Source organism: Suricata suricatta, chromosome 17 (assembly GCF_006229205.1).
Source record: "Suricata suricatta isolate VVHF042 chromosome 17, meerkat_22Aug2017_6uvM2_HiC, whole genome shotgun sequence".
Lineage (NCBI taxonomy): Eukaryota > Metazoa > Chordata > Mammalia > Carnivora > Herpestidae > Suricata > Suricata suricatta.
The window spans coordinates 21,645,722-21,654,314 of NC_043716.1; the positions used below are offsets into that span (position 1 = coordinate 21,645,722).

Genomic DNA, 8,593 nt, shown 5'->3' on the forward strand with positions numbered 1-8,593 from the left:
CAAAGGAGTTGAAATCTTATATTCACACAAATCCTTCTCATGGATGTTTTAGCAGCTCTATTCATAATTGCCAAAATTTGGAAGCAATCATGATGTCCTTCCAGAGGACTCTTAAATGCACATAAATGCATATTACTAAGTGAAAGCAACCAATTTAAAAAGACTATGTGCTGTGTGATTCCAAGTATATGACACTCTGGAAAAGGCAAAACTATGGAGATAGCAAAAATATCAGTAGTTGTCAGGGATGGGGAGTTGGAACAAGAAGAAGAAGCAGAGCACAGACGATATTTAGGGGCAGTGAAACCACTCTGTGTGATAGCATAATAATGGATATGTGTTATTCTACATTTGTCCAGACACTGAGAAAGTACAACAGTAAGAATGAATCCCAAGGTAAATTACGGGGAAAGTTAGATAAACACAAAGGAAGGCAGTAAGGGAGGAAATGAGGGATTAAAAATAAAAAAGCTAGAACACAGACAACACAACAAAATGGCAGTAGTAAGTCCTTCACTATCTGTAACTACTTTCAGTGTAAATTACCCTGGGCAAGCAAAAGACATAGATTAACAGAACTGATTTTAAAAACCGGATTCATCGATGTGCTGTTTAAAAAAGACTCTATTTATTTTATACTATTGTCATTAAAATTTTTTTATTTGAGGCTAATTGACATGCATAGTACACTTGTTTCTGGTATACAACAACATAGTGATTTGACAAGTCTCTACACTATGCTTTGCTCACGGCACGTTTAGCTACTCTCTGTAACATACATACCATTGGTTGTACTCCTTATGATGTGCCTTTTATTTCCTTGACTTATTCATTCCATACTGGAAACCTTTATCTCCCACTCCCCTTTACCCATTTTACCAATTCTCCCAACTCCCTTCCTTCTGGCAACCATCAGCTTGTTTTCTGTATTTACAGGTATGGTTTTGCTCACTCTTTTCCTTCCTTCCTTCTTTCCTTCCTTCCTTCCTTCCTTCCTTCCTTCCTTCCTTCCTTCCTTCCTTCTAGATTCTACATAAAAATTAAATAATACAGTATTTCTCTTTCCCAGTCTTATTTCACTTAATAAAATAACTTCTAGATCCATCCATGTTACCGCAAATTACTCAAACTCATCCTTTTGATACTTTAGTAATATTACAGTGAGAACATGCGTGTGGGTGTGCGTGTGTGTGTGTGTGTGTATACACCACATCTTCTTTATTCTTTTTTCTCTCAGTGGTTGCTGAGGTTATGTTCATATCTCAGCTATTATAAATAAAACTGCAATAAACATAATAGTGTATATCTTTTCAAATTGGTGTTTTTGCTTTCTTTAGGTAGATACCCAGGAGAGGAATTACTGTGTCATATGGTATTCTTATTTTTAACTTTTTGAGGAACTTCTCTACTGTTTTCCACAGTGGCTGCACCAATTCACATTCTGACCAATGATGCACACAGGTTCTTTTTTCTCCTCATCCTTGACAACACTTGCTTTTCTTATCTTTTTAATTTTAGCCATTCTGATAGATGTGAAATGACCACTCATTGTCGTTTTGATTTGCATTTTTCTGATGATGAGTGATGTTGAGCATTTTTAACATGATTGTTAGCTATCTCTATCAAGACTCACTTTAGATCTAAGGACATGCATCAGTTTAAATGGAAGATGGAAAAAGGTCTTCTTGCAACTAGTAACCGAAAGAGAACAGAGGTTGCTACAGTAATATTAGACAAATTTGACTTTAAGTCAAAGGTGGTTATAAGGGATGAAGACACTATATGATGAGAAAAGAATGAGTTCACCAAGAAGGTATAATACCTGTAAACACATGTGCATCAAACATCAGAGCTCCTAAATATATAAAGCAAATATTTGATAGAATTCTGGGAAAAATAAACAGCTCTACAATAAGAGTTGGAATCTTAATTAGGGTTAGATGAATTGTGGACACAAACATTCAATTCATACCTGTTGTTTGTATAGAGGAATGTTGACATTCACAGCATATAAGCTGAGCCTCTGCAGGACCCTGGCCCAGCAGCAGGAGACAAGAATACTATGACCCCTTCATGACCTTTCCTAGTCTAGCGTAGTGATTCTTGCCTGGGCCGGACTTGCTCTCAACAATCTCTAAGCCATCTATAGCAAATTGTGACCCAAGTAGACTTTAAAGGGACAGAACTAATGGTTTGGGGATACTTATACTAGAGCAGACATCTGGAATAGAAGAATTTTACTTCACTGAAAATATTGATTTCTGGTAGGAAGAGGGTGCAGTAACTTGGCCCACCTTGCTTAAGATCAACTGGCCAAAATGTGTGAATCTAATTCATCCTTGCAAGATGGAAAAATTTACATGGCACAGTGCTGGATGTCTTTAGACCCTAACTGTGATTTTTTCCTAAATGATTCCCCACTAAAAGGAGGAAATTAAGGTAAAAGCTATAATGAATTAAAAAGAAAAGTATAAGTAATATATATAATTTGTTTCACTGAGAATATAAAAAACATGAATAAGCTCCCCACAGGGGCTTATTGGAGGGAAGGAGAAAGAAAATAAGGGGTTTGAAAAGATATATAAACCCAGATGAAGATGAGATGAAAACAATTAAAAGCGAGTCATATAAAACTATGGCAAAAAATGGAAAATTCTAGGCATCTGACTGGTTCAATTGGTGGTCCATGTGTCTCTTGATCTCGAAGCTGTGAGTTTAAACCTCACATAGGGTGTAGAGATCATTTTAAAAAATGGTATCTTCAAAAAATATTGAAAATTTTGCAGGAGTAGAAGTTATTATACTCTTAGCTCAAAATCTATCTACACACACAAAAGTTTTCACCCTATTCTTTTCCATGGCGTCTAGTGGAATATATACAGCAAAAGACTGTACTGGGTTAACCTTACCCTAAAAATTTTGCTGTCACTCCTGTTCAGATTTTACACTCATGCCTGTTTCTGTTTTACAGGAAAGGATTTCTATTTGGAAATTGAATGACTACTGGGAAATGAACAGTAGTGTTTATTTAAAATTAACTCTGCTGGGCTAGTTTTAAATGTGGGTAGAGTCACTCTTGGGGCGAAGAATAGAAACAAAATGAAAGATTGTCGACTATGCTAAAATGAACAAATCAAAAGACTATAGATGCTGGCGAGGGTGTGGAGAGAAGGGCACCCTCCTACACTGTTGGTGCCAATGTAAACTGGTGCAGCCGCTCTGGAAAACAGTGTGGAGGCTCCTCAAAAAAACTATCCATAGGACTCCCTTATGACCCAGCAATAGCACTGCTAGGGATTTACCTAAGGGATAAAGAAGTGCTGAGGCATAGGAGCACATGTACCCCAATGTTCATAGCGGCACTTTCTACAATAGCCAAATCATGGAAAGAGCCTAAATGTCCATCAACCGATGAATGGATCAAGAAGATGTGGTGTATATATATACAATGGAGTACTATATGGCAATGAGAAAGAATGAAGTATAGCCATTTGTAGGAAAGTGGATGGACCTTGAGGGTGTCATGCTAAGCGAAATAAGTCAGTCAGAGAAGGATAGATACCATATGTTTGCATTCATAGGTCTAACAGGAGAGACCTGGCAGGGGACCATGGGGAGAGAAGGGGGAAAGAGAGCGGGGAAGAGTGAGGAACACAGATCAAGGGAGACTACTGAATACTGGACGAACCATGGACTGAAAGGGGAGGGGGGAGGGGGTGATGGTCATGGTGGGGGCACTTGTGGGGAGAAGCACTGGGTGTTATATGGAAACTAATTTGACAATAAACTATTATTAAAAAATAAAATAAACAAACAAATAAATAAACATTAAAAATTAAAAAAAGAAAGATTGTCGACTATGAAAAAAGCAGAATAAAAACATCTTATAAGATGTGATTACTTTGCTGAATTCTGGAGGGGGAATGATCAAGGCTGAAATTGAGAATGAAAACTATAGTTACCAAAAAGATGGAATAGGACAAGATTTGGAAAAATTTTTTGGAAATAGTCTTCAATCTGTTCCTAAATACTTAACCTTTATGCAGCAAGGTCAATATTTTCAAACTTTTGTCAAGTCATGGAGCTCAGAAACCTCTGGTTTACGGATTGTCACCTTGAGGACCAATTTGTACAAAAGGGATGTCACATGTACAATTGTGATGAGTGCCACTGATATCCTGGATAGCCTCAAAGCCAAGAGCAAAGCTGGAAGGAGATGTTCTGGACCGAAATTGCCTCCACAGCTGGATGTACAAAAAGAGTGACACAAAAGACTTGGCTGGTGCATTTTTTAACAGGACACAGCTTAAGTACAGAGAAAAAGTGCCCTTTACTGAATCCACACATGTTGAAATGAAAGCCTTCTCAACAGGAAAGTGGTTGCAACGCATTAAAGAGATCCTCCCTCATTATGTTTCTGCTTTTGCAAATACTGATGGGGCATATTTGTTTATTGGGTTATGTGAAGAAAAAGAAGTAGTTGGTTTTAAAGCAAAGATGTATGACGTTAACGAGATAGAAACAGAGATTTAAAAATCCATTAGGAAGTTGCCTATCTATCACTTCTGTAGGCAGAAGGAGCAGATAAATTACTCATGCAAATTTCTTGCAGTATATGATGAAGGAAGTCTTTGTGGATGTGTCTGCACTCAAAATAGAGCCATTCTGCTGTGTGGTGTTTGCTAAGGAGCCGGAATCCTGACACGTGAAAGACAACCAAGTGAGGCAGTTCACCGCTGAGGAATGGATTTCTGCCATGTTGCCTGCTAAGCCAGGTGAGGAAGGGAGATTAGGAATGAAGATACATTTGGCTAGGATGGCAGACAGGTTTTATTTGGGATATGGAGTGAGATCATAGTATTCACAATTCAGTACCTAATTTACCTATGTCTGGTAGGTACAATCAATCGTTCACTTCTTTTCTTCTACTTTCTTAGAAGATTGCTATTGCATACAAAATATGGAATGTTCTTCTCTTAGTAGCACAGTCTTGTACAAAGATCTAATTAACCCTGTTTTTCCTCCTTGCCACCTCTTACTCACTCTCAATGAAAAAAGCCTGTTGAATCCCTTTTTTTCTGAGCTCACTTTCAATAACTGGCCATTTCTTTCTGTGAGGAACACTTGCCTCTTTTATTTACCCATTCCTTCATTTTTTGGACACTTCTCTATTTATTTCCCTTAAAACCTCTTCCCTCTTTCTCCCCTTCTGTCTTTCCATTTGTGAGTCAAAATGTAACCCTAAAGTGGAGTGATTTTTTTAAGTAATAATGCCAGTAGTTTACATGATTCTAGAAAAGGGATGTCCCAAATGAAGTGATATCACACTAGCAACCTTAAAATCCCTGAAAATGTAGGTTCTCCCTTGGAATCTGCACCACACTCAGCTGTCCTTCACTAGTCGTCTCATTTTTGCATTTCCCTTGCCTTTAAAATGAATCCCATTTCATAGTTATGCATTCAATGACTTAATTGATGTTTCCTATTTATTTTCATTCCGGTACAGTGTGTTCCAGCAATATCAAGGATGAAATGGGTTAGACTTGCACTCTGTATCTGACCTAGGAATCTAATCACAACATCTTACAATATTTCTGTTGGGAAAATGGGGTTAATTCTAAGCAGACTTTTGATATACTATGCATTAGTTAGTTGGGAAGATGGTTTCTTTTGTGACCAATTGAGAATATGATTCTTATCTTTTCAGATTTTTCTTGTTTAAAAGACAGACTTTTCTCATATATTCCTGGTATTTGGGCTGTTGGGAATTTGGTAAGTGAGCAACAGAGATATGTCCTTTCAGCTTGTTTAATTCTAGCTTCTTTGCAATTGTGGGTGAGTATGTTCAAGCCTCCTTCATATCAGTGTCACCTTGAAATTTGTCATCAAAGCATGCAAGGTATTGATGGGAATACTTTGATATTTTTAGTCATTGAGTATGTTAAAGTCTAATGTTTTAGATTTTGAGTATACAATCCTTAATGTAATAGAAGCTGGTTTAACTGAAAGTAAGAGAACCATTTTAGTTTAAACAAGAAAGGAAGTGGATCATGTCACTGGGAAGTCTAGACTGAGACCCAGACTCCTGCAGGACTATGTTCAGTGACTGGAGAAATGCCATCTGTATTCAGCATCTCTGATTTGTCTGTTTTTATTGTTTTTGTTTGGAGGCAACATGTTATTTTCTGCTATTTGGACTGTGTTACCTTGAATATTCATTTTCAGTCTTCTGGTGTGTATTTGTAAGAGAATCTCTTGGATGCACAACTAAGAATTGCTGAGTCAGGATGTATGCAAGTGTGCAAATACTGATATAATCTCAGAATGTTTTCAGAGTAGGTGGCTCACTTCAGTCCCATCACCCACATACTAGAAAAGCTTCTATCTTCTCCAATTGTCAAACTTCATCTTTGTCCTCTTCTTTCTCATCCTCCTTCTTCTCACTCACATAGGCACAACAGAGTATCTCTTTATGGTATGCATTTCCCTGGTTGTTGTCTTGGCAAAGCCTCTCTCTTAACACTTATTGGCCATAAGTTGTCTTTAGTCTTCTAAAAATACTCTTTGTGTCTTGTGCCCATTTTTCTATAGGGCTTTTGTCTTTTTTTATTGAGTTGTCATAGTAACTTACAGATTGTTGAATCCAATTCCTCTTTTGCTCACAGGTATTACAGATGACAGATGTCTTCTCCAAGTCTGTGGTTGCATATTCTCTTTTCTGAACATATAGTATGATAATCATTAGCTGTAAATTTTAAGGTTGTCAAACTTATTTTAATTTTGTAGTCCAGGGCTCTTTGTACCTTGAGTAAGATATTCTTCTCTACTCTAAAGGTACAAAGAGATTTCCCTTCATTTTCTTCTAAAAGCTTTAAAGTTCTGCACGTTGTATTGAACACTGAAATCCTCAATCCATCTCAATAGACACTGATGTAAGGCCGCTATTAAATTTTACTCCATGTGGTTAACTGCATTCCCAGCTTTAAGTACTGAATAGCTCCATGTTCACCCATTGATTTGCCATGCCACCACCACCATATTAATAAGTATATTTATATACAACTGCATTTCTAGAAACTCTTTATATGTCCTTGGTCAATTACGTGGTCCTTACTTATGCTATGCTTTGTTAGTATTAAAATGTTATACTGAGGAGCCAAGATGGCGGAGAGGAAGGGAGCTCTGTGAACTCCGTCCACACCATTTATCAAACTGAGAAGGATATTACGCTCATCTGCGAGAGCAGAAGGAGAAAATACGAACTCCAGAAGGAATAGAACCTCAAGGATACCTGAATGAGTGGGGACGAATGGGGGAGATCCGAAAACGGGCCAGTCCAGGATGGGCAGGGGAGGTAAGATTCCCCAGCCCAACGTGGCGCAAGCACGCAGCGCCCGAGAGACAAAGGGACGAGACAGAGTCGGAACACGCTCATAGAACTGTCTCTGGGGAAGAGGTATAGAACGCTTGGCTGCGCTTGGAGACAGAAACCCACTCCATAGATAACTGCTGGGTAGCCAGAATCCCGAAATGGGGTGGCGCAAGAGAAGGAACAGCTTCCAACCCTAAGCCATCTTGGCGGGGAATCAGAGGAGTCTGTGGCTGTGAGAAGCGGCTGTGCTGGGGAGGCGCACTCCCCGGCGGGAAGCGGCCGGAGCTGCGACTGCGCCAGGCGTGAGCAATTCGAACTTGGTTTTGGGAACCGGACCACGGACCGCATTTCCACGGCACACCTCGCCCCCTGCACGGACTGGGCGAATCCCGGGTCCCCACAGGGAAAAAATAGGGCGCACACCGACGGGACCCCCAACAAAGAGTCGGTGGCGGGTGGAGGCCCGGGCGCGCGCTTAGACTGTAGGAGTTCCCAGCTCATTTCCACCAGCGCACAGCGTCTTGAGCAAAGCTATCGGAAACTAAGAGAGACTCGGTTTTTTGCTTTTTGTTTTTGTTTTTTTTGTTGTTGTTGTTTGTTTGGTTTTTTTTTTAGAGAAATACTGATTTTAATTCAACATAAGGTAAACTCTAGGCATCTGTCATCTTTCAGCCTAAAAATTAGCAAGACTGTTGAAACAGGGCACAATTTTCCCCCATACTTGTTACGTGGCTCCAATTACAAAAAAAAAAATTTTATGCAAATGTTAAAACATAAAAATAGAAGTCTGTGATTTTAAAAAAAAGTGTATAAAAAATTCCCACAAAACCTGTCAACGTTGTTCCTTAGTCTACAAAATAGCACCAGTAAGAAGAGTAAAAGGTGTTAAAAACCATTACGACAGCATTTCTGAAATGCAGTTTCCTGACCTCCCATTCCCCCTAAAAATGACTTCTCATGGAATACAAAAGGACTTTAAAATCTCTGGAGGGAGGGTCGAGGTTTTATTGCAGTTTCCCCCGGCAATCTCTTAGATGAGGGGAGAGTGCGGGCCGTGTGCTTGTGAGCCGGCTGTCACTGCTTCTCAGTTTTAGAAAAAGGCTGAGGAATTGGGGTATCCTACTTCTAATGTGGGGACCTGTGCCTGCAGAGTAGTCTGGAAGGGTGCATTATGGGGCGGGTGAGGATGTCCTACCTAAGCCTACTCCTTTGCTCCCTTCC

General features: G+C 39.3%; 1 pseudogene; it reads left to right on the forward strand.

Moving 5' to 3' along the window:
• Positions 1-329: 329 nt before the first annotated feature.
• LOC115281579 lies at positions 330-6,722 on the forward strand (annotated as a pseudogene).
• Positions 6,723-8,593: the final 1,871 nt, after the last annotated feature.